The 25,205-nt window shown below is 40.6% G+C and overlaps 1 protein-coding gene across 1 annotated transcript in view; it reads right to left on the bottom strand.

Moving 5' to 3' along the window:
* The window catches only part of TENM4 (teneurin transmembrane protein 4), a 2,254,482-nt gene that overhangs the window by 1,329,508 nt on the left and 899,769 nt on the right, over positions 1–25,205 (bottom strand). Inside the window, exon 4 of the mRNA XM_084644861.1 lies at positions 3,519–3,605. The gene's annotated coding sequence lies outside the window, so the exon portion shown is untranslated. The remainder of the gene's footprint in view (positions 1–3,518; positions 3,606–25,205) is intronic.

The following is a 25,205-nucleotide window of genomic DNA, read 5'->3' on the forward strand; positions in this document are numbered from 1 at the left end:
ATCAATGGAAAGCCATCAGAGACAACTGCAAACAACCAAAACCACTTGGAGGTGAAAAAAGGAATATTACAACAGAGACTCCCACTATTTATGAATAAAGACAAAAGATTATTCAGTATAACAAACCAAGGGGGGAGAAAGCACTATGGATCCATTCACTGAGGAGACATCTTGAGGGGCAAGGGAGTTCTCATGAAAAATTGGATCCTGGTTCCTGTGAAACCAGCCAGATTGAACTTTATGGGGGCGGGGAACCTATTTTAGTAGATAGGAAAGGTAACTGTCAATAAGTGTAGACTCAGGTTTGTGTTCTATGATTTTGTTTTGTATTGTAAACATTGTTTCTGTCATTTTCTCTTGTTTCTAATAAAATGTCTATCCTTTCTTAAAAGAAAAAGAGGTTTGTTTATTACAAGTGCTGTGTGTTATGTAGGAATGGGGGTTTAAGGTCAAACTAGTAAACTGGGGTAGAGTGGTTCCTTGGAGGCAGAGGAACTTGGAATTCTGTGAGTAGCCAGTGCCAGGTGTTGGATATCACTGAGGAACGCTTCAAAGGGACTCAGGGACTGGGGTGTACCTGTTGTTAACCTACAAGGCAGATAGGGTTGGCACAGCCCAGGAAGAGTGCATGAGTGGCTGAAAGGCTGGTGGTGGTAGGGAGCTGATACCTAGCAAGTCACAGGCAAGACTTCCTCATGCTGGAGGCAGAGGGTAACAAGTTGACTCAGAGTCTTGGGTACCCTGAGAACCGTCACACTCAGAACTTTAGCAGTGTCCCAAGATTTATTTAAAATGATACAGTGATCTTCTCAGCCAGTTCCTTTATTACTTTTGGGTGCGCATTATCAAGTCCTGCTAATTTAAAAATGTTTAACTTTAATAGCAGCTGTTTAACATCATCCCTAGATACTGATGTCATAAAAAGTATTTCCTTACCAGTGTAAGATATGAATACATCAATCTGCTTCTTTACGAATACAGAACAGAAATATTTATTGAATGTGCTGACTTTTCTGCATAATGATTGATAGTTTTACCATCCTTATCTATCAGAGCTATCACCTTGTTAGAATTTTGTTTGCTCCTGATATATTTGAAGAATTCCTTTTTATTGTCCTTAACCCTATTGGCCATAGATTTGTAAAGGATACCTTCAGCTTTCTTTATCAACGGTATGCATTTTCTATAGGTTGATTTGTGTTAATTGCTATCAGCTTCTCTATTTTTCCAAATTTTATGGTCACTTCCTCTCCATTACGATGTTGTTGTTGGTTTGTTTTATTCTAAAAAGCCTTCCGGTGTGACTGTGGAACTGTGTATTTTTAGCACCTAATCAGATATTCAAAATGGAGACTTTTGCCTTTTAGAAAGTGGCTCCCCTCCCGTAATGGCAACCTGTATACTATCATGGCAGAAACTAATCCAGAATCTATGGCAGGAGAAGCCAAGTGGTGCCACTTACCAGGAACTTGTCAGTGACACCTAATTCTACAGAAAATGGAGCAAACCGCAACTCCCTTTGTTTTCAACCAGACACTATGGTTCCCAACATGAACTATTCCATACTGAGATGTGTGGTTTGGCTGGGGTTGTGGTTACCAGTGAATTGCACAAGATGACTGCATATGAGAGTGGGTCATGAGCCAACTGGCAACGTTGTGGGCTACATTTTGAACAGTAATATTCCAGACAGATACAACATCACTATTAAACAACCCATAGAAGACTGAATAAATCTTGGTTAAAATATCACTGTACCTCCTGTGCCTTCCAATGGTAAGCCCTCTGAGGCAGGGACCATCTCTGTGTCATCTCATTGAGTTGTCTCTTTCAGGGACAGCGCTTCCCCCCACCGATCAACCGGATAAATTACACGTGGCAATGCCAGCGCAGTGGACATAAGTTTCACTGGCCGTGGTAAGGGAGGTAACTGCATTTTCCAGGTGGTGCATCACTGCTGTTGTCATAAATATAAAGGGAAGGGTAAACCCCTTTAAAATCCCTCCTGGCCAGAGGAAAAATCCTCTCACCTGTAAAGGGTTAAGAAGCTAAAGGTAACCTCACTGGCACCTGACCAAAATGACCAATGAGGAGATAAGATACTTTCAAAAGCTGGGAGGAGGGAGAGAAACAAAGGGTCTGTGTCTGTCTGTACGCTGCTTTGCCGGGGATAGACCAGGAATGGAGTCTTAGAACTTTTAGTAAGTAATCTAGCTAGGTATGCGTTCGATTATGATTTCTTTAAATGGCTGAGAAAAGAATTGTGCTGAATAGAATGACTATTTCTGTCTGTGTGTCTTTTTTGTAACTTAAGGTTTTGCCTAGAGGGATTCTCTATGTTTTGAATCTAATTACCCTGTAAGGTACCTACCATCCTGATTTTACAGAGGTGATTCCTTTACTTCTATTTCTATTAAAAGTCTTCTTGTAAGAAAACTGAATGCTTTTTCATAGTTCTCAGATCCAAGGGTTTGGGTCTGTGGTCACCTATGCAAATTGGTGAGGATTTTTACCAAACCTTTTCCAGGAAGTGGGGTGCAAGGGTTGGGAGGATTTTGGGGGGGAAAGACATGTCCAAACTACGTTTCCCAGTAAACCCAGTTAGAGTTTGGTGGTGGCAGTGGTTATTCCAAGGACAAAGGATAAAATTAATTTGTACCTTGGGGAAGTTTTAACCTAAGCTGGTAAAAGTAAGCTTAGGAGGTTTTCATGCAGGTCTCCACATCTATACCCTAGAGTTCAGAGTGGGGGAGGAAGCTTGACAGCTGTATACAGTTTTCTTTTCTTTGAACAACAAGATATTTGACCATCTCCAGCAATAGTCTGAACAGTAGACTCTGGGTGAACTCCTGGCCCCACTGAGGTCAATGACAAAGCTCCCATTGGCTTCAGTGAAGCCAGTATTTCACCACCTGGACGTAGGAGGAACTAGAGAGAAGTAGTCAGAAATGCTGAGCCGGGGAAGGGGACAATTATTATTGTAAAGATATTTCAAAGGAGAACTGACAAATTCAATGAACACGTTCTCCAATATCAGTAAATCTAGAATGTGAACTGATAAGAAAAATGGAATCTACTTTTATGCAACTGTCCCTACTAATAAAGAAAATACAGAAAACATGGCATCTGAGCAGAATTGTTTTTAAGGCATTATTAAAACCATAACTAAAACTGGTACAAGTGTAAGCTACAGAATCATCATAATGATTTACTTGTTTTGCCAAGTATAATTATTATTCTGTGCCTGAATTTAGAATAAAGACAAATGCAAAGGACAAGAAAGGAATGCAGACCAAAATAATAATGTTTTAAAGAAGCTTATGGATCCATGGGATTGTTTGTTTAACCATTGGGTGTGCAGAATATACCGCATCATGTTCATGAAGTGTCTTAGTTACCTGCTGACTTGAGAGTTGACAATGGCTTTCTCGGGAAGAAATAGTAATCATAATGGCAAAAGACCTTGCTTTACCTCCAGGACTTAATGGCAGGTAACTACAATAAAACACTCCACATACCTGTCAATTGGTGACTCTCCTCCATGTGCAAAGAGATTGAAACTACTTAGTGATGATCCTTCTCCCACAGAAATTCAGGCTCTGCACCTGCAACAGGAATAGGTATTACCTGAGCTTTGGTTGGCTCCTCAGTTATTAGCTGAACACGAAACATTTAAAACATTCTTCATAACATTTTTTTTCATTTTTAAACTAAGAAATCAATAATTCTGATTTTTGTGGATCTGAGTAATATATTTAGTGCTATCTCCCTAGTTACCTATATGGCTCCCATCACTGCAATAGAACAAACATGAATAAATTTCTCCTCACAACACCCCTCTGATGTAGGGAAGTGAGATGATCCCTTTGTACAGAGAGGGAACTGAGGCACAAAGAGAAAGTATTGGCCCACGGTCACATGTGGAGTCTCTGACAGAGCTGAGAATTGAACCTACTAGATCTTCTCAATTCCAATCCAGTGCCTTAATCACAAAACAACCCCTTCTCTCTCTTTCATAGATTCACAGATTTTAAGGCCAGAAGGGAGGACTGTGACCATCTGGTCTGATCTCCTATATAACACAGCCCCTAGAACTTCCCTAAAATAATTCCTGCTGGAACTAGACTAAATCTTTCAGAAAAAAAATTGAATCTTTATTAAGAAAAAAGGCTAGTAATAGCGAACCCACTACAGCCTTTGGTAAATTTTTCCAAGGATTAATTGTCCTCACTGACACAAAAGTTGCTGTATGGAGAGTGAAGTCCTGTGTTATTCAGAGGAGAGGTAGGCCACAAGAAGCACCAGTGCAAACTTCCCATATACACATCTCCATTAGTGTACCTCATCCCTGCCCCAGGGATCAAAAGGATATTCAGCCTCCATGCCCATTCCATCTTTGGTCCTGCTGAAACTGCCATCAAAGATGCAAAACAATGCCAACTATAGTGGGCTTTTATTCTGGATGGACAACTCTGGACTAGAAACTGGACTCAGATAATTAACTTCTTCCATTTAGACAGTCATCAGAAGGTAGCAACTAAACAGTTGGTTGATGACGAAGGTAGATGACCAAACAATCAGCAGAAGGTAACTACAGCTGGATACCCATAACATGAGATGGATTACAACCAGGTTCTTGTGGCTCCTTTTCTGGTAGCATAAAGAAGCAGAAAGCCAGTGGATTTGGCCAGCTGGAGGTGTTTTGGGGGAAAAGGGTATGGCCAGATCATTGTTGCACTCTGACTATTGTCAGCTGCTGAACTGCCTGTTGCAGGCTGTTGCAACCAAGTGTAATTTAGAGCTGCCGTGGGGCTACTGTAAATTGTATCAGGTGCTGAACTGGCCTATGGCCACCCTGTTGATTGGAAAAGAACAAACATGGCTCAAAGCTATCCCCCCATTTCTCAGCTACAACTAGCAAAGCTCTGGCACAGTTAATGAACTAGCTTTTAGATTTTCTCAGTGGTTGTCCACTGCTTGCAATGGACAAAAATGGGCCTGGTTCTGCACTCATACCCTTTTTACGCAGGTAAAATTTCATTGACACAACTATTTTAAGTGCTTATATGGCCCCATTACCGTAACAGCCAATCATCTTACAATGTCCTTGTGAGATAGAGAAGTGTCATTATTCCCATTTTACAGAAGGGGGAATTGAGGCACAGAAAGACTAATGTCTTGCTCAGGGTCACACAGAGAGTCTATGGAAGAGCAGGAAATTGACCCTCGGTCTCCTAAGTCCTAGGTGATTTTCCTAACCACTGGACCATCATTCCTCTCTATTCATGCTGGTGTCAGTGATAGGAGAATCAGGACTGATTTACGCAGGGCCCAACCCCTCTGAAATCAATGGGATTATGAAGGATGTGTAATTTAGTGCAAAACTTAGACCCCTTAGACCCTGTTTCCCCATTGTTACTCCACTGAAATCAATGGATTTCCACTGCTGTCAAACTGGAATAACACAGTCAAGGCTTGGTTCCTAGGTATGGTGTCAGCTTCATCCAACATGCCATAACAACTCATTCCTGAATGGTTTCATACTGTATATCCTAGAGCAGTTGTTCTCAACCAGGGGTATGTATACCCTTGGGGATACACAGAGCTTTTCCAGGGGGTACATAGACTCATATTGACTAGATATTTGCCTAATTTTACAACAGGCTACATAAAAAAGAACTAAGCCAGTACAAAATAAAATTTCATACAGACAGTGACTTGTTTATATTGCTCTACATACTATACACTGAAATGTAAGTACAATATTTATATTCCAATTGATTTATTTTATAACAATAAGGTAAAAATGAGAAAGTCAGCCATTTTTCAGTAACAGGGTGCTGTGACACTTTTGTATTTTTATGTCTGATTTTGTAAGCAAGTAGTTTTTAAGTAAGGTGAAACTTGGGGTACGCAAGACAAATCAGCCTCCTGAAATGGGCACAGTAGTCTGGAAAGGTTGAGAGCCACTGTGCTAGAGCCTAGAGCCAGCCATAGCCAGAAGGTCAGCATTAATCATTTCCTCACAGACAACATAATGAAGTGATACCTCTGACATTAGTCACACAACTGACAGAAACCACCTATGTGAAGAAGTCTCCCCAGTATTAGACAGGCAGGTATAGAATTGTCAAACATCGCATCTCGCTCATCATGACCTTGCACCTACATTCGTCGTTTACACCTGAGCAAAGTGAATGTAACATTCAATTCAGATTTCTCCAGTCACATAGGCGGTAGTATTTTACCCCAGTATAACTGACTGCACAAGGTGAATGGCAGGGGAGAATCAGACTTTAAGAGCTAATGCCATCTTTCTCTATTACCTATAAGACAATTTGAAGAAAGGAACAAAACAATTCATTTTTAATAATTTAAGAACCATTCTAAACTGCCCTGCAGTGGTTTAACTTCCCCCTCCTCAACTCCCTGTGTTTCAGCCGTATGCTAAAAACTCCAGCTTCGTTGATGCCTTTCTTAATTGCCTTTTCCATTACTAAAGAGTCTCTTTATAAACATTACTGTACAGTGCTGGGACTCAAAATCTCAAGCCCCATGCTGGGTTATTCCACTACCTGTTTATTATATATGATTAGAGAATGCAACAGTGACTTTGAAGTGCTATAAAGCCTTGACAACACAAATATATTACCTCTCTCCTCAATTTCTGAGCACATACAGAATTGATGCTGTAATTTTCTTCATCAACTTAGACCTTCTTTGTTTCTCTCTCTACAGCAGTAATTATGATTTTCCCAAAGAACTAAGAAACACTGGTTTTATTGTCAAGATTTACATTGTTTTCCCGTACAGAAAAATTGTGGAAAAAGAATAGTAACAACAGGTAAACAACAGTACAAATATATTCTATGTACATGACTGTACTGTATTTTGTAAAAAACAATTAATCAGTCCAGCATGTCAGAAAAAACACAACCACATATAAAAAATAGTGAATTATGCAGGAATGCTCAGGATAATTTAGGATTCAGCACAAAGTTCTAGTGAACTCTGAGATCATTTACTAGTATCTATTTTACAGGACTCCAAAATGTGATGGGAACTTTTAAAACATACAGAACAAAACATAGGATCCATGTCCTGAAATTTTTACTCTAAAGACCTGATTCTCATGTACAGTAGGGCCTCTTTACACCAATCTGGCATTAAACAGCTCATAGAAATAACACATGTAAAATAGAAGTCTCCCCAGTATTAGACAGGCAGATATAGAATTGTCAAACATTGCATCAGGGCCTTGCACCGTGATTAGTCATTTAATGGTGGCATCATAGTGGGGCTTTAAGGTGGATATAAATGTAATTTATGTCACCTTAAGGCCACTTTATGCTGCCAGGATGATGTAAAGAGAGCTTAGTGTAAATGAGAATCAGGCCCTAAGGCCTCCATCCTGCAATCGGATCTGCATGGATAGAACCCTGTGCTAGCAGAGGACCCAAACAGCTGCAATGGGGCTCCACATGGGGATAAGGGTGCACCTACATGGGTCAGATTACATGATCGGAGCCTAAATAAAGACATAACAAATGCATACAAAAGAAACAGGGAGGGGCAAGAAGGATAGCTCAGTGGTTTGAGCATTGGCCTGCTAAACCCAGGGTTGTGAGTTCAATCCTTGAGGGGGCCATTTAGGGATCTGGGGCAAAAATTGGGGATTGGTCCTGCTTCAAGCAGGGGGTTGGACTAGATGACCTCCTGAGGTCCCTTCCAACCCTAGCCTTCTATGAAGCTCAATGAAAAAGATGTGGACAAGGTTCAGATAACAAGACCAGATGAGCGTTTAGAGAGTAATGCATGGCAAGTTATCAGACACTGAAGAAACAGATGAGAAATCCAAGTGGTGACATTCCTAAAGAAGGCCAGTGTACAACCTTCTACGGAGTCCAGGCAGAATCTGTGTCCACATGCCTACCAGTATATTGACACCATTCCATTCGTGCTAGAAGAGGTACCAACATGAAAACAGTAGTCTCCGTCTTCTCAGGCTGTGACCATTTTGCCCTGCAGTTGATAACAAATTGTGTCTGATAGTCATTGTTCAGATGTTGGAGATTCTCTTTCCAGACTCCAGTGCTGCATTTGTCAGCACATTGTCTTAGAGCTGCAATGGTAGAAACAAAAAAGGCCCCAAAGACCCTTAAAAGGAGGTAGAGTTACACTCCCAGGCCTGGGGGCTCTTTAAAACTGGAGGGTTTTATTTAAACTATTGTCAAGAGTCCGGCAAATACACACAGAGTTTGCACAAGCCACACTTCTGGAGGATCACCAAAATCTTCTGACCCTACCTGGTCACCAAGAGCTATGTCCCTTTAGCCACTTCAGCACAGTTCTCTACCTTAAAGGGACAGTGCACAGTAAAATATAGTCCTAGAATTCCACCCACTCACACAAAAAAGTTAATTTATATGAAAATACACTGACTATTCTAATTCATGAGTGTTACACTGTGACAACATTTTCCTACAAAATATCATTTACCGCACGGACAATATTGTCCCCAAATTTATGAAGTAGAGGATGACTCTAGGTGGTATGTTACATACTGTCCATGAAGAGTGATTCATTCCTAGACTCATAGACTTTAAGGCCTGAAGGGACCATCAAGATAATCTAGTCTGACCTCCTGCACATGACACGCCGCTAAATTTCACCCACCCACTTCTGTCACAGGCACATAACCTCTGGCTGAGTTACTGAAGCCCTCACCTCCTGATTTAAAGATTTCAAATTTCAGAGAGTCCACCATTTACTCCAATTCAAAACAGCAAGTGGCCCATGTCCCATGCACCAGAGGAAGGCAAACAACCCCCCCTCTCTCCCCTGAGATTCTAATAGCAGTCATGGATGGACCATATGCCATTGTAGGCATCCTCATCACATTATCCCTGCCACAAACTTATCAAGCTCAGTCTTAAAATGAGTTAGATTTTTTTGCCCCCATTACATATCCTGAAAGGCTGTTCCAGAATTTCATTCCTTTAATCGTTAGAAATTTTCATCTAATTTCAAGTCTAAATTTGTTGATGGCCAGTTTATATCCATTTCTTCTTCTGCCAACATTTGTCCTTAGCTTAAATAACTCCTCCCCCTCCCTGGTGTTTATCCTTCTGATGTATTGATAGAGAACAATAGTATCTCCCCTCAGCCTTCATTTTGTTATGTTAAACAAACTAAGATCATTAAGTCTCTTCTTGTTAGGTAGGGTCTCCATTCCTTTGATTGTCCTAGTAGCCCTTCTCTGCACCCGTTCCAGTTTGAATTCATCTTTTTTAAGCATGGAAGACCAGAACTGCAGACAGTATTCCAGGCAAGGTCTCACCAGTGCCTTTAATAATTACAAGAATACTTCCCTATCTCTATTGGAAATACCTTGCCTGTTGCATCCTAGGATTGCATTAACCTTTTTTATAACAGCAATGCATTCATGGCTCATAGTCACCATGTGATCAACCAATACTCCCAGGTCTTTCTCCTCCTCTGTTGCTTCCAACTGATAAATCTCCAGCTTATAGCAAAAAAATTCTTGTTTTTGGTCCCTAGGTGCATGACCTTGCATTGGCATTATTAAATTTAATACCATTTCTATTACTCCAGTTTTCAAGGTTGTCCAGATCTTCTTGTATGATATTCCGGTCCTCCTCTGTTTTGGCAACACCTCCCAACTTTGTGTTATCTGCAAATTAGCACACTCCCACTTTTTGTTTCAGAATCATTAATGAAATAAGATTGGTCCCAAGACCAATGTGATCTCTGAACAACTCCACTAGTAACCTCCCTCTCTGACAATTCACCTTTTAGCATGACAGGTTGTAGTCTCCCTTTTAACCACTTCCTTATCCACCTTTCAGTTCTTGTAATAATCCCCATCTTCTCCAGTTTAACTAATAATTTCCCATGTGGAACTGTACCAATTGGTTCACTGAAATCTACGTAAATTAGATCTACTGCATTTCCTTTGTCTAGGAAATCAGTTATCTTTTCAAAGAAAGAGATCAGACTGGTCTTGCACAATCTATCTTTTGTAAAACCATGATGTATTTTATTCCATTTACTGTTTACCTCTATATCCTTAACTATTGTCTCTTTCAGAGTTTGTTCTAAGACCTTGCATAGTATTGAGATCAAACTAATGGGCCTGCAGTTTGCCAGGTCACTTTTTTTTCCCTTTCTTAAATATAGGTATTATATTTGCAATTCTTCAGTCCAGTACAACTCCTGAATTTCTGAATTCATTAAAATTCCTTACTATTGGGCTTGCAATTTCATGTGCAAATTCCTTTAATATTATTGTATGGAGATTATGCGGGCCCCCCAATTTGGCCCCATTAAACTGTTTGAGTTTGGCTTCCATCTCAGATATGGTAATTTCTACCTCCATATCCTCATTCTCATTAGCCACCCTCCTACTGTCCCCAAGTTCCTCAATACTCTTATTAAAAACTGAGGCAAAGTGTTTGTTTAGGTGTTGGGCCGTACCTAAATTAACTTTATTTTCCATCCCATCCTCAGTGCTTAGTGGTCCAACTTCTTTCCTTGTTTTCTTTTTATTTATATGGCTAAAGAACCTTTTACTATTGGTTTTAATTTCTTTTGCATGATCCAGCTCAGCTATGTATTTGGGAGTTCTCACTTTCCCCCTACACTTTCTGCACTGGTGTATAGACATCTTAGTTGTTTCTGCTTGGCTTCACCCAGATTCCTTGCCTGATCAGGTACACTCATTGTATTGCCATTATCACCTACCTGACTGTTACTGTCAGGCATTAGCACTATCTTTTCTCTTCTTGTCCATTCTTCTACCCTCTGTTATTCCTTTCTCTGTCACTGTATCCGCTTTTACTTAATTTTCCTCTTGCTCAATACTAGAATCAGGCATGGAGATTACATGAGCCTCTCCTAGACATCTCCCCTGAATTCCTAGTTTAAAGCTCTTTTAATAAGTTGTGTTAACTTCCACCCCAGAAATCTATTTTCTTCCCTACTCAGGTGGAGTCCATCCCATGAGAACAGTTGGTGAATGCCTCCCAGTGGTGGAACATCCCAAAGTCCTCCTTATAGCACCACTACTTGAGCTGGCTATTGTCATAATCTTATCTTGTCTTTGCTCTCCTCCTATTGGGTAGAATCCCATTAAACATTACCTGAGCCTCCATTTATTTAAGAGTCTTCCCCAGTGAAGCTCTTCTTTGCCTTTATGCCCAGCAAAAACTTAATAATCCTCAGCAGCACCTATGTTTTGATTCCAAGTGCAGTATCTCACGAATCTGAACAGCAGCATACATTCGGTACTTGGTAGTTTTGGTCAACTTTACAGGGGTTGATCAATTATGTGAGTCCTCCTTTCTCATCCCTTCAGTAGTCTCCTCTCTCTCTGTCTTCAAACCACCTCGATACGCTACAGATGAGATCTTTCTCCTTTACATATCCTGCAGCATATTGTTCTCATCACCATATCTAAGCACTGACCAGGTAAATCATGACATCTGCAGCCACCTTCCTGTATATAGCAACTTCACAAATTCTCCATTTCATTGTAGATCTCAGCTTCTTTGCCAATACCAAAAGTTCTCTTTTCTTCTGTTATTATTTATAGCCCTTATAGCTCTTTACAGCTTTTGTGGGTTTTTTTTTTTTTGGTAAAAAAGCTGTGTTTTATTGTATTCAAGGCAGATGCTAAATGCATTGGCATTAATGCCGCTTAGCAGATGACAAACTGCACCTTAACATAAGAATGTCATCTTTTCTAGGGTCAGGACTAGTGGTGAAGAGAAAGAGAGATAATGGAATGACTTCAGCATACATGACCCCCATGGACAAGTGAAATTATATTAACGTCTTGTCATGACTTCCTTTATTCCGTATTATATAGTAGGTAGCTGAGGAATTAATATCTGACTGTAATCCAGTTAAGAGGCATTACATCCATCTATCCTGTCTACTGTGAATTCTGAGGGTCCATTTTCCGTAAAATACCTATTATTCTTTTAAAAGGAAAAGGAGGACTTGTGGCACCTTAGAGACTAACAAATTTATTTACGCATAAGCTTTCGTGAGCTACAGCTCACTTCAGCGGATGCATGCAGTGGAAAATACAGTGGGGAGATTTATATATACAGAGAACATGAAACAATGGGTGTTACCATACACACTGTAACAAGAGTGATCAGGTAAGGTGAGCTATTACCAGCAGGAGAGCGGGGTGGGGGGAACCTTTTGTATAATGATAATCAAGGTGGGCCATTTCCAGCAGTTGACAAGAGCGTGTGAAGAACAGTAGCGGGGGGCGGGGGAGGGAATAAACATGGGGAAATAGTTTTACTTTGTGTAATGACCCATCCACTCCCAGTCTCTATTCAAGCCTAAGTTAATTGTATCCAGTTTGCAAATTAATTCCAATTCAGCAGTCTCTCCTTGGAGTCTGTTTTTGAAGTTTTTTTCTTAAAGAATTGCCACTTTTAGGTCTGTAATCGAGTGACCAAAGAGATTGAAGTGTTCTCCGACTGGTTTTTGAATGTTATAATTCTTGATGTCTGATTTGTGTCCATTTATTCTTTTACGTAGAGACTGTCCAGTTTGGCCAATGTACATGGCAGAGGGGCATTGCTGGCACATCACGGCATATATCACATAGGTAGATGTGCAGGTGAATGAGCCTCTGATAGTGTGGCTAATGTGATTAGGCCCTATGATGGTGTCCCCTGAATAGATATGTGGACACAGTTGGCAACGGGCTTTGTTGCAAGGATAGGTTCCTGGGTTAGTGGTTCTGTTGTGTGGTGTGTGGTTGCTGGTGAGTATTTGTTTCAGGTTGGGGGGCTGTCTGTAAGCAAGGACTGGCCTGTCTCCCAAGATCTTTGAGAGTGATGGGTCATCCTTCAGGATAGGCTGTAGATCCTTGATGATGCGTTGGAGAGGTTTTAGTTGGGGGCTGAAGATGATGGCTAGTGGCGTTCTGTTATTTTCTTTGTTGGGCCTGTCCTGTAGTAGGTAACTTCTGGGTACTCTTCTGGCTCTGTCAATCTGTTTCTTCACTTCAGCAGGTGCATATTTATTTCCCACTCCCCTCCCCGCTACTGTTCCTCACACGTTCTTGTCAACTGCTGGAAATGGCCCACCTTGATTATCACTACAAAAGGTCCCCCACTCCCGCTCTCCTGCTGGTAATAGCTCACCTTACCTGATGACTCTTGTTACACTGTGTATTGTAACACCCATTGTTTCATGTTCTCTGTGTATATAAATCTCCCCACTGTATTTTCCACTACACGCATCTGCTGAAGTGAGCTGTAGCTCACAAAAGCTTATGCTCAAATAAATTTGTTAGTCTCTAAGGTGCCACAAGTCCTCCTTTTCTTTTTGCGGATACAGACTAACACGGCTGCTACTCTGAAACCTACTATTTTTTTGCATCTACTCTTTTTATGCAACATTTTAAAATCTTCTGAAAGTTAAAGTATTAATTTATGCCCTGATCCCACACTGCTATGGTCAATTGAGTTCAGTGGGAATAGGATAGAGAACTTAATTAGCAACTAACTTTCCTTTGAAGAGATGTCAAGGTATTAGCTGTGCTAAACTTTCATATTTAAAAATCAAAGCCTGGCAAAATTTGTCTGACTATGGCTTTCAGTAGGTTCTGAAACTCAAGCCAATTTCAAATCTTCCTGCTAACTTGGGCCAAGTTTCAAAGAGGCCTGGACCAATTTACGTTAAGGACTGAAATGATGAGGAATGGTTGCTTTTGCATTACCTCAAGCAAAACTAACAAAAAAGTTGACAGTTTCAGCTGAATTTTGCTTCAGGTTTGTAATCTTTATAGTTCATACCATGCTGAGATGAGTAAGTGGTAGAGGGCTGAATTGCAATCTTTAACACTGCCAGTGTTTCCCTGAAGACATTTTCTTTTTGCCAGACTCTGCAAATCAATGCTTATTCCAAACACAAAAACATTGTTTCAAAAACCCAGTTAAGGTTGCTAAGGAAACTGCACTGTTGTCACTCTCACATCATTTACAAAACCCGTACACTTAAAAGTAAGGAAATGAATAGTTAAAGGCATCATACATCTTACATTGTTAACACAATGAACAAACATATTCTTCTTCTCAAGAATAAAGAAAGGCAGGGCACCTATTAAGCTAAAGACCAATCTCTCTTAGCTGTCAGCTATGGAAACAATCTTATGTTCTTTCTATGTCTCACCCAGCCAATAGAGAGCAATATATTCACAAACATTTAGGGTAACATTTTAGGAAGTGCCCGCTAACTCCAGGAGCCTTGATTTTTTGGGCACACAGCTTGAGACATCTAGGACTTGATTTTTTCAGAGATTCTCAGCATCTGCATCTCCCGTTAACTTCAGCTGGAATTATGAGTGTTCAGTATCTCTGAAAATTAGGCCAAAAGTGTCTCAAACTGAGCACTCAAATTTTGACATTAGAGCCCACTTTAGAAAATAGTGAACATTTCCCCCAATCACGTTCCTATGTAAATTGATGGCAAAAAAAAAATCCCAATGACAACAAGAACAGCACATTTATGCCCACATCTCCAACTAGAATCCATGTAAACAGGATTGGTTCAAACTTTGCAAAAACATTTGCTTTCACCTTTACACAATTCTGAGTCTAAACCAATTCTCCAAGTTCTAGGGAGAAGATTAAAATGCGTCTATAAAATGGAAGCTAGTGGCGACTCTAACTATGGAGAAGCTAGTGGCGTCTCCAGAATTAACCCTAAGGAATATCTTCCATCTTCAACCTCTCTCTCTCTCTTTGTATCTGCTCCTCTATCCCTCAAATTCTTGCTGACCTTTTCAAGCAGATGATTGATAAGAACTCATCTGAGCTTCCTCTAACAACTCCTGCCCCTTTCCTCCGTTATCCGGTCTCTGACTGAGGAGTCTTGCTTATTTTTTTTACTTCCAGTTGCCCTCCACTCATCCCCTTGACTCCGTTCTATTTTAGCTGCAACATTTTTGCTTCTACTCTCCTCTCCTCCTTGCCTCTAGATCCTGCTGCCTTCACTGAATCATGCTTTTTTATCCTCATACCTAAAAGACTGAGCATTGACTCCAACTTTTGTCCCCAACTACTGTCTTATCTCCCTTTGACCTCTAAGTTCTTTAAACACCTTGTAAGAAGCCGGTGCTCTCAAACTGCTCCAAATAAAATCTGCTCCCACTGTCTATGGTCAGACATGCTACCTTTCCTGGTGTTTGACTTTACTGGTAACTCACATAATAACAATGAACCATAGATTTCAGCCAGAACTTTCTCCCCCAGCCTGGATATTCTTAGGATTTCCTGCATGACCTCCCTAGCTATATTCAATTCTTTACAACCAGAGTCATACACCTTTCTAGAGTTAATACAATCGAAATATAATAATGAACTTACTCAGTCACTTCATGAAGGTTCTAATTCCTATTAAGCGTTTGAGTCAACGACAGCAAAGCCTTCTATCCCTACACAAAGTCATGGATCCTGCTTCATGTTATAGGCCAAAATGGCCCTGCCTCCTCTTCCTTGCATCTAGCTACTTCCTGGATCCCCAACGATCTGAGGAGCATTTAAATGTGTCTCTTCTTTTGTGTGCATACAAATCTCCTCCTCTCTGGCCTCATTAAGACTCACAACATCGCCTTCAAACCCATCCCGAAAGCAAGTGTTAGAATGATCTTCTTCATCCACAGACCAAACTACATCACTCTCCTCTTCAGATACTTTGTCTGTCTCCCCCTTGCCCAACATATCCAGTTCATAAATCTTGTCCTCATTTCCAAAAGTCTGCACAGCTTCTTCCCGATATACCTCTTGGCTCCCACTTCCTAACATGTCCCCTCAGGCCCTTCACTGTCTTTCTCCTGTTTCCATATCATCTTCTTGCTTCCAATTAATGGAACTTCTTTACAATCATAGCAGGTTGGGTGGGGAAGGATCTAATGGGTCACATGGTCATCACTGGCTGACTGGGCTCCTTGCCCCTTATGTAAACAAAGGACTGTGGCCATTACTGGAATGTTCCAGCCCTTAGCAATAACTAGGCTCCTCCTATGAGCTGGGCTGGGATTCCTCTCCCCTTCATTTCTTCCAACAGGGAAACCAACCTATTCAGTCTCTTAGTTGGGCCCCAACTCCCTTGCTCCCAGCTTACTCTGCAGCTGTTCCAAACTGACCAGCCAAGATCTTCTCCCTGTGTCAGACTGCTCACGAAAAGGATAAGGATAAAAGTAGGGAGTGTAAGAAAATCACATAGGAACTACAGAGAGAGGGGAAGAGGAAATAGCTCTCCTCCCCCCCACACACATACGCACAATGCTGACTTGGGGTACAGAGGAGCAAGGAGAATTAAAACACCACAGTATTTGGAGGCTGCTGGCAAAATGTGGATGCCTGAGTAAAATGGGCAATATTTTTTGATGACTCCATGGAGGCATGACAGGGTGCATCCGTGCCGTTAGAATGACATTGCACATGCAGGGGATATCATCACTTTTCTTTTCTACAAGGTTACATGAAGCAATTTGTCAGCTACCCTTTGAAGTAAAAAATAGATGTTGCTCAGACTAATTTGCTAATTTACCCCTTCTGCATGCATCAACAAAGGTGTCAAAGGCCCTTGTTAGAGAAGTACACATTGTGCACTTGTAGCCCACTCAGAGCAAGACCTGGAGATAATTACATCTCATTATGCAGCAGCCTATGTGAACTCTGGCTTCTCAATTAGCATTGCGAAGACCAATATTACTCACCAATCATGCCAGATAAACAGTATATTGAACCAAACATTGGGGTCAATGGTACAATGCTAAAGAGAGCGATATAACTTACCTACCTTGGAAGTGTCCTCATTAATAAGGCTTCCATAGAGATGTAAAATCACATATAAAAAAAGCCCCAAACAACCTTTTTTGAAGGTTTTGCTGATGTTTGCAGTAGTGTGTGAAAGAAAAATGGCATTTGTATTTGCATAAAGACCATGCACTTGTGCTTTCCACCCTATTATATGGAACTGAGATAAGGACTTGCTATCAAGGCCAGATAAGGCACCTTAGCTCACACATGGGTATTACATGAGAAGAAAAAATAGTCAAAACCAGTATTGCTGATGAGGATGCAACCAATATCGACTGGTCCATAAATACCAAAGCGCTCGATCTCTGGTGAGCTAGCTAACGGAAAGAGAACACAAGCTCAGAGGAGTTGAGTATTTAGAAAAAAAATTGCTTGAGAACTATAATAGAGATACAGCACATTGGGAAACTACACCTATCATGCTAACTTAACATGAGGGATAAATAACAGCTGTTTGAAAATGAAAATGGCACCAAGTGCCAAAGCTCCATCAAAAAATACAGTCATGTCCAGTATATCAGCCTCAGCAACAGAAACAAGTCTGCCCGACCTGCAACAGAAGGTGACAGATAAATTTATAAGCTGTAAACTATAACACCTGCAGTATTTGATTATAAAGTGGTAACTGTCACCTGATCTGTGGCTAAATTGAGGATATTGGTAGACAGTATATCCCTCCTACCAGAAATGGCCAGGGTGTTTAAAAAGACCTGCTCACCTGACAATTCAAAGTAGTTGAAAGACTCCAGCTTAGAGAATGAGGATAAGTGAAATTATACTCTCAGGGTGTTCAACGTCTGCCTCAAATGTCATTTTGCCAGACTGAATCTTGACATGTGGATCTATCGTTGAATGAGCGATCCATAGTACTTTACATTCATTCACTCTAGATTGGTTTAATCAATGCAGATGTAGTGCAGCACTGTCTAAAAGGCAACATAGCTGTCAATATCAATGTGTTTAGTAGAGGAAAGTCAATGGAAGTATGTGAGATGTTAGTGGCTAGTCTCCATGGCCTAGATCCACAAATGGTAGTTTGGCTTCTAACTTCCACTGATTTCAGCGGAAGTTAGGAGCCAAAATACCTTTGGGGAACTAGACCAAGTACTGCTCTTTACAAACAGGTATCTTTTGTACAGTACAGTGGAATGGAAGGATGGTCTTGTGGTTAAGATTGGGACTTAGAAGATTTGGGTCAGTTGCTGACTCTATATAGCCCTGGATAAATCATTAGTTTCTTTGTGCCTCATCCCTATGGTCTGTCTCCTCTATTTAGATTGTAAAAACTTCAGGAAGGGGCTGTCTCTCAATATGTATATACGCAGCACCTACTACAATGGCACCCTCATCTTGGGTGGGATACCTACGTGCTACTGTAATATAAATCCTATACCAACACCTAGGCATTAAGGCAGTGGTTCTGAAACTTTTGTAGTGGTGACCCCTTTCACATAGCAAGCCTCTGAGTGCAACCCGCTCTTATAAATTAAAAACACTTTTTTATATATTGAACACCATTATAAATGCTGGAGGCAAAGTGGGGTTTTGGGTGGAGGCTGACAGCTCGCGACCCCCCATATAATAACATCGCGACCCCCTGAAGGGTCCCGACCCCCAGTCTGAGAACCCCTGCATTGTGGGAAGCAGAACTTAAATAGAAATTTAGTCGTCTATCTTTTCTTTTGCCTGGTTAATATACTGTACATCAGGCCTTTTGTATTGTTGGACTAGAGCTTTTTTCTTTTTTAATATTTGCCTTTAAGAGCCGTTTAACAAGATTTTCATGGCATTTTCAGTAGACAGGCTCTGAATATACATATACCATCTTCACAGAAGACTTTCCGATTGCCGTACAATTAAGTACTTTGAAATGATCAATAATTAAGAGCATTTAAGAGCAGCAGCAAACATATCCCTTCAACCTAAATGTAAATGTCAGCACAGACTGGGGCATTCTGAATAAGTAAGGAGAAATGTGGTCATAACTGCAAAATGCTCTGGATTAGTAAAGTCTATTGTGTAATTATTTACAGTACTTGCTAATCAAATAAGTGGCAAACTCCCACCTCAAGACTCCAGAGATGAAGACTACACATCCGTTGACAGATTTGCAGGTTTTCCACAGAGTGTCAATAAAACTTTGCATAGTTATTTGTGGTATGGGCAATGCCTCATTTCTTGCAATTTGAGGAGCTTGCCATATGTTTTAACTGAGTACATCATCTGATTCCTTTTAGTTCTGGTACAAGGTGCCAGAAACTTATCTCAACCTATATGCCACATGCCTGCTTGATCATTGCGATGCTGGAAGACCAGGTGCCAGCTCATGCCGCAGCCCTAAGCCTTACTGAACACAGACAAATGCATAGCTGGAACCTGATCTAGCTCACCTGTGAGTTAATATTATTAAACCAGGTATTAGAGTTATAAAAATGTGTTTGTTGTTTTGACTCTATGAGATGTTTGTAACTCGCTGCATGCACTAATCTTACTTACAATCTCTGTATCCCATATTATAAGGTAATATTTAAAACATTTGCTCCGTGACTATGGAAGTGTTTGCTCTGAAATATAAACCGCACTATCAGGAGAGAAGTATTAACAAATGTGAAATACTAGCTTACCACAAGAGGTGTCACCGGCTGCCGAGCAAAAGAACGCTCACATGCATCAGATGAACATCAGTGGACAAAAGACTTTGCTGATTGCTCCCCCCACACCTGTGAAGAGGAGATGTGCACAAGCACTTATCCCATCATCTTGAACTCTAGGGAAAGGGAATAAAATCCCTACCAAGAAGAAATTATCTTTATTCTGCTTGACCTATGAGGAGCAAAGACTTCTAAGCCCAAGAAAGGGATCCCCAGTTGTTTAGCTTTGGTTAGACCTAAAGGCCATATAGAGCTTGCATATTACAGCAGCATCTGTTATCTTTTGAAACCTAAGACTGTAACTCATTTGTGTCTGTTTACCTGCTTTAACTATATAAATAATGCTTATTTCTTTTCCTTTGTGAATAAATGTTTAGTTATTTTATTATAAAAGATTGGCTACAAATATTGTCTTTGGTTTGAAATCTGAGTTGCAACTGACCCGGGGGTAAATGACAGGTCCTTTGGGACTGGGAATAACCTGAATATTGTTGTGATTTTTGGTGGAAGGGACCATCTACCTCAAAGGCAAGCTTGCCTGCGTGGCAAGATAGATGGGAGTTCCCAAGGGGACTGTCTGTGACTCCTTGTTAAGGTTGTTATAGCACTGGAGAAGTTCACAGTTGATGCTTGGTTGATGAAATCTAAGTATAGAACTCACAGCCTGTTTGGGGTTTGTGCCCTGTGATGAGGTGACTGAAACATTTCACAGGATTTGAGATGTAACCATTTTCAATTTTGCATGATTTTTGGAATACTTTTTACAAAATGCATATCCACATTTTGAGTTTACAAAAGACTACATCTTCTTACTGAAAACCAGGTTTTCCATAAATGAAAATGTCACTAATGAATTTGGTAAAAATATCAATAAAATACTGCTTAAAAAAGTATCACGAGAAATCTCACAAAAGAAAAGAAAATGCGGTGTGACTGAGTCTTTCTTGCTGATGCAGACAATTGCTCACTAAGCACTGCCCAACAGCTCAGTTCACAGAAACTATTAAAAAGCTCATGACAAATGTAAATTCAGATTCAAATTCAGAGAGAGTAAGCTCAACCCAGGTTTAGTGAAATGCTGAATATGTCGGGCTATACTTGGGCTGTTCTGCACAACCCTATTAAATATACATTTTATGTGGTGCCCATTAATCATAGGAGCACAGTCTTAAGTAACTCAGACTTGTGACATAATGGATTCCTTTCCAACACCTTGGGTGAGCAATCAAACAGAGATTGACTTTCTTCATTTAGTCAAATAGATTTATCTAAGCCATGTTTCAAATGAATAGAGTAATGCTTATTTTCTAAGTCTGTGGAAAAAGCTGTTTAATAGGACTGTTACTTTGATTTTAGAGTAAGAATTACCATTAAAGAACTGGATTCCTTCCTTTGTAGTTTTTGTTATAATGATCTAGACTTTCTTATCTTCCTGTACGGCAATTGAATGTGTTACTACTCCTGTGCCATCTCTGCAATAAAATACATTCCTGGACAAAAGAGACAAAGAGCCTCTCATAAGAGGCTGTTTATGCACCTCGGAATTTGCAGTAATGAGGATACTGAACAAATGTCCTTTTGTTACTATGTCATGGAAAAGATTTTCATGAAGGATTAATTCATTAAAAACAACAAAGGAACATATCTACTTTTCTTATTCATAATTAATTATGGGAGGACAAAGGTTTTGTGCGGTGGAGGAGTGCAATTAGCTTGCTGCAGGAAACTTAACCACTCCACTGCATTCTTTAAATGACAGTGTGAAAGCTAACTAGTATGTATATCCACCACTGTCCTCTGCTGGATGGAATCAGAACTGCTCAACTATGTGTCAAAGACCTTATTATGCGAGCAGAGGTCTAGATTGTGACTTTCCATAGTACAACTCACAGTAGGGGGCACAGGGGAGGAAAACAGTGAAGTTTCACTCTGCGTTTCCCCTAAATTGTTACATGGGAGGAGATAAGGTTAGTCTAGATTCAAACTCAAAGTATTCTTTTATAGGAATTGTTTAGTTTCAGATCAGAGGGAATTTTTATATGGAACTGAATCATTTCAGATGTTCTGCATGAACAAAAAAGGGTATATTCTTAAAGAAAATGAATATAATGCTTCTTGTGCTTGGATAATTATAGCATTAGTTAGTTCTCCTTAGACTATATCTTTGCCATGAATTTAGCACTCCATGAAGAGTGTTTTTGAAATAGCTGAAGAAATTTTGTTCACAAATAAAGTTAAAAATGAACGAAAATGACACAATAGTCATGCTCAGTGTGACAGAGGCAGTGTGGTCTAGCGGACTGAGCATACAGCTAATAGTCACGAGTTCCTGGACTCTAAGCCTAGCTCCACCATTGACGAGACCTGTGCAGATCATTGGGTTCTGCCAAGGACACAAAGCCCCTAGGCTACTTCTCTACTTCTGTGGCTCTTCCCAGCCACCTGCCAGTTCAGCTCAGTTCAGTGAAACCAGGTTTCCATTCAGAAGTTAGTACTAATTCAGTGCTGTACTAACTTATGGGAGGATTCACCCTGGGCTTGGTGGGGAACAGTGCACATCCCCACTGCCCTCCCCTAGCCATTCTCTTGCTGATCTTCTTCCTCTCCCTGTTGTTGAAGCCTGGAGTTCTGTACAGAACAGTTTGTGGGGTCTGGGGCAATGAGGAAGGTGGATGATTGCCACAGCCACATAGGCAGCGGACTCACTTTGTGTACATGTGGGAGAAGCGATCAGACCCTCGGTCATTAACAAGAAGGAACTTGAATCCAAAGAACTCCAACATTTTACAAATGATGGATCAGATTCCATCCCCAGATTAATGTGGATGACTTCAACGGGGCCACAAAATTACTTCAAAGATCAAAAATTGAGCACATACAGCCTTTTGCACTTCCCGCCCTGCCTGGTCAACCAGAGAGCAAATTTGTTGACCTTCACAGCATTCTGCAGGAAGCAAGCTTTCTCTGGCCTCAGTTCTGTTTGAGAGGATGAATATGTCATTGGTTATTGATGTCACACAGAACATCTGTTCTTCCCTGTAATTCTGGTTAGTTCTGGGAGGAGTCTGATTCGTGGAGGTGTGAGGTTGTTGGTGACGTGTCCATTTGCAATTTCAGTGCATCAAATTTTATTGTTTTAATATTTTTGTGTCATGCTCAGAACTTTATAATTGCACATGTGTAAAATAAATGGGCTTCACCCACTGCTGAAAGGTGTTTGTCTTTGGGATGGAAGGAGACAGCACAGCACCACCATATTCTAATGTAGGACTGAAAGTGTCTCCTGCAATTTTTTTGATCTGTTTTTATTAGGATAATGTAATTTCCCAGTTGGTTCCTGCAAAGTGCTGAGAAACTCCTGGATATGCTCAGCATTGTGCAGGATAGAGCCTGTGTAGAACACATTGGGTAGGGGGTTATAAGTCTGACCATGGAAGACAGCACTACTGACATCACGGTGCCTCCTAACACCACACTGTTCGGCACTGCTGTCTCCAGTCAGAGCGTGGCACCTACTCTAACACCAGTACCAACTATTGCTCTACCCAGGCTTTCCTTTCAAGTCTCCTTTCCAAGCACGAACCAGGTCCAACGCTACTTAGTTAATGAGATCTGACAAGGTTGTATGTCTTTTGCAAACAGCTTGGAAACAACAGCTTTTGGAAACAGGGAGGTATAACAATAAGTGACATACATACAGCCTGCCTTATCTCAAAGCACTCCTTAAACTTTAGATGCAAGAATCACTTCAACGACCACTAAAATGCAGATACTTCCGGAGTGGAACACAACAAATGTTTAACAGAATGCAGTAATAGAATATAACAATTTAGCACTGGAATTTATGAAGAATACCATGTTCTGGTATGCATCAATCCTCAGCTGCATAAATCAACAAATCTATGGAGTTATTCCGATTTACACCAGTGGACGGTCTGGTCCCTCATCTTCTGGTGAAACTGTAGATGTGCTGAAATATAATAATTGAACTGGGGACTGTGGAATGGTACTTGAAGTGTATTCATTTAAATGTAGGGCTTACCCTTAAATGAACAAGACAGTATGTAGATTTTGTAAAAAATATGAAAACAGCTGCTCTTGTGAGTCGAAGCTATGTCTGGAGGCCATACTGCATGATAAGGGACGAGCAACAAGCAGGACAAACATGGAGGACAAAGTTTAAAAGAGCTAACTGTTCTTTGCGTTAGTCTTGTAAAGAAGCTGTTGATGCAGGAGCAACATGATATTGAAGAAAGTCTTTTAGATTTGAATAACAGCTGAGGTATGGCTAAGGGTTATATACGTCCTATTAGTACATTACACAATCGGTGAATTGAAGCAAACACGTGTGCCTGAATGACCAACAAGGGTTAAAAGATATCACCACTATAAATGTTTGACGTGAAGCTAGCTTTAAATTGTATGTCTATTTTCCTTCTATATTGGGTAATTCCAAGGAACTCTCCTCATTGCAGTACCTGAGCTCCAATTCCTGCATGAGTCAGTTTAATAAGCCGTCTAGCCTAGCAATGAGCTACCCTTAAAGGCTTTGGAAGAGAGGCTGTGACGGTACAAGTTTTCTCTTCCCAAGTCAACAGTGCGCCATTTAAACAGCTTTCACATGCACAGCGCTGCCAATCCCCCTGGAAGGGAGAGCACACCTAGTTCACCAGGCGCTACGCTAAAACAAACAGTGTGTGACGTTAACCTTCATCCTGTTTCCTGTGGTAAGTTGAGCTATTTTTCTCTTTCTAAAAGGAATTATGGTTAGATGACATCAACGCTCTAAGGGTTACTGGCCAACACTGTATGGCTGTAAGTTAAATCCCGAATCCAAATCACCAGCAGAATGCAGTATTATATCAATGTCCCCTTTCTGTGGCACCCTAGCCCTCAAGAACAATGAAATGGAAAAAACTAAAGGGAAGACTGGAAGACTTACCAAAACATATCTTCTTTCAAGATCCACAGGCACCTTCTTCAAGAGCTTTTAGGGCCTGAAATCTTAGGCATTACACATTATTTAACGGTGAAGTAAAAAAATATCACATTGTTGACCTTGTCTGCTATGATTTTCTGCTGTAACATGACTAACAGACACATACTAAGAGCTTTCCCAAACACACAGCACTGAAACGACAACCTTTAGGACACAGAGGGGAGTAATTTTCTCCTTGCTGTGCAATTCCTATTCCTGGCACATGTCTGCACTGGAGGGGTGGGATGATGCAAGGGGAGACTTTCCGGGTCATGGAGTAGTGCTGCTGGCATCACAATGTGAAAATGTGGTCACAAAGATTATAAACGGCTGTGCCTTATAGTCCCCGCACAATTGTCATAGGGGATAATCAGATCTTTTTAATTTGTAGAGCACTCCCGCCCCAATAAATTACACAGGGCCACCAACATGATAGTGTGTAGCAGTATTGCTTAAAAGGTACACGTATTAATAAGATAAATTACATCCTTAGCAGTGAAGTGCTCATATATCACTGTGATGGGCATGTAATATACACCTAAAGAGAGAACACACAGCTTTAACCACAATGTGAATATATGAATTAGAAATGACCACAACTCCTGACTCTGGACCCCAAATCCAAACACCCTTGGACTTTGCAGATGTTTGGATCCAGATCCAAGCCCATAGCTAACATTAATTTCCTTAACCCTGAAT

This window comes from Lepidochelys olivacea (assembly GCF_965140295.1).
Source record: "Lepidochelys olivacea isolate rLepOli2 genome assembly, chromosome: 1".
Classification (NCBI taxonomy): Eukaryota; Metazoa; Chordata; order Testudines; family Cheloniidae; genus Lepidochelys; species Lepidochelys olivacea.